Source organism: Vombatus ursinus, unplaced genomic scaffold (assembly GCF_900497805.2).
Source record: "Vombatus ursinus unplaced genomic scaffold, bare-nosed wombat genome assembly UNPS02014932.1, whole genome shotgun sequence".
Lineage (NCBI taxonomy): Eukaryota > Metazoa > Chordata > Mammalia > Diprotodontia > Vombatidae > Vombatus > Vombatus ursinus.
This window is the reverse complement of record NW_020954710.1, coordinates 13,690,143-13,692,557: the sequence shown is the minus strand read 5'-3', so window position 1 is coordinate 13,692,557 and position 2,415 is coordinate 13,690,143.

The following is a 2,415-nucleotide window of genomic DNA, read 5'->3' as shown; positions in this document are numbered from 1 at the left end:
CCTTCCTTCCTTCCTTCCTTCCTTCCTTCCTTCCTTCCTTCCTTCCTGCCTGCCTTCTTTCTTTCCTTTCCTTCTTTCTTTGATGCAGGACAGGAAGCACTATGGGTTATAGAACAATGCCAGTGCATTTTTCATGTTTTCATGGAGCTTATAGATCCAGTTCCTGGCTGCCAGCATCATTAGTCCTTACCATCATTATCACCACCTTCACCACCAGCAAAGTATCTCTTCATTAGAAACTAGATTTATTCATACATTTATTCAGCAGACACTTATCAGGATCCTACTATGTGCATAATACTGTTAAGATGATGGAAATTATATGTAGTTTAAGTAAGAATAATAGTTCACATTTGGTGCCTTATGTTTTACAAAGGGTTTTCCGTGCATTATCTCATTTGATGCCCTCAACAACCCTGTGGTGTAGTTGCTGTTAATATCATTCTCATTTAACATATCAGTAAATTGAAGTTTAGAGAGTTTAAGTGAATTGAACATGCTCACATTGCTGGGCAAATGTCTGGAGATGAGATTGTAACCCAGATCTCCTATCACTTTAACCTTATTTCATATAACTTCCTTTCATATACCATATTTTCCAGCTAAAGTGGATCCATGGACCTGTTCCCTGATTTCAACCTATCCTCCACCAAGTCTCTGAATTTGTGCAACGGCATCTCCTGTGCCTAGAATGTGCTCCGTCTCCTCTTTCCCCCATCTATCAGAATCATCTTTTTTATAGCTTAGCTCAGGTGCAAGCATTTCCAAGTTGCCTTTCCCAATCCTTTCAGCTAAAAGATAAGCATACCTCAGAGACCATCTCATCTAACTCCCTCATTTTATAGATAGGAAATTGAGGCCCAGAGCACTGAAATTACTTGTTCAAAGGCCTGCAGGCAAAAGGTAGAAGGGGTGATATTTGAAGCTAGGTCCTCTATGAACTAATGATCTTTTGATTGTATCAAAATGATGACCCCTAAGACTTCCTGTAAGGAAGGAATCACACTTTAAGTTGGGATTTGGGGTAAAGACAAAGAAAGGCTTTATTGGGGGAAAAGAATATAAATAGATGCATACAGAGGTAAGATAGAATTATCATAATAGAAAAAGAAACACTGAAAAAAAGTCTCCCTATCTTCCATATAAACGATGTGTTGATAAATATTACACAAGTGTGTCCAGAAAGCATTTTTTTGTGACTCACAGCTTCTCGGTAGGAAATCCACATGGAGTTCAAAATTGCTCTTAGTAGGGCCAAGGACCAACCTATAGGTTCAAGAAGCCAGGCTGAAGATTTTTTTAAACAACATTAATACCCCACACCTTCCCACCTTTCTCCCTACGTAAATGAAATTGAAACAGTAGGAGAGGATGTATGCATATAGATGGTGGGAAGGAGGGGCACTTTGGGGGTAAGTACTTGGTGGTGATGGTAAGAGAATGATTGTATTGCCTACCACTTGAACATAGCCTCTAGAAGGCTCACATCTGTTCCCACAATTACTTAGGCTATTTTGGGAAATGGCGTCTGAAGTCTTCAGAAGCCCTTTAAAAAAAGCAACATCGGAGAGCCGTGACCCCTGCCAAGTCTGGATCCCGTAGGCTAGAGACAAAGGATTGATGCTGCCCTGATCTGTCCATTTCTGATGATAGAAGGCTGAGCTTTCTGGGAATGAACTTGAGCCCTCTAGTGGAAAGCAGAACAAAAGAGACTCAGAAAGAATAAAGAGATATTTAGCCTCCTTCTTACACTCCTTGGGGCTTCCTTGCTGCCCACCTTGAAGCTTTCCTAAACCTCCAAAGAATTTGTTACTTGCAGCTAAAAGTATTCCCCCAAGATGGAATACTGAGAAAAAGAACAGGCCAGAGGTGTTTTACCGATCTGGATGGAGAATTAAGCAAGCCCCAGTCTTGTCTGAAGTGGAGATGGGGCCACAGTGGTCTTCCAAATATTTAGGAAGCCTCTTTCACTGACTTCATGCGCATGATTCCAGATTGTGCTGGTGCCAGAGTATGTGTTCAAATCCTCTTTCTGATGCTTACTGCATGTGTGACTTTGGGCAACTAAGTTAAACTCCTTGGGCCTCAGTTTCCTTATCTATAAAATGAGAAGAATAGGTTAGATGTCCCCTGAAGTCCCTTCCAGCTCCAGATCTAAGACTGATGAGCCTAGGAAGTCTACAAACCATAGCAGGAGGAGAGGGTGACAGGCAGACAAGACAAGAACTTCGGAGATGGCCAAGTTCTTAAGTGCATCGATGACTGCTTGGCAAACTCCTTCACAATATTTCACAGATGCATCCTTCACTCCTGACCCGACAACGAGAAGTCCAGTTGGGCTGGAATGTAAAGTCCATGCAGCAGAGCCTTATGTGGGCAGACATTAAGTACCACTGGAGTTCAGAGAAGGTGGAG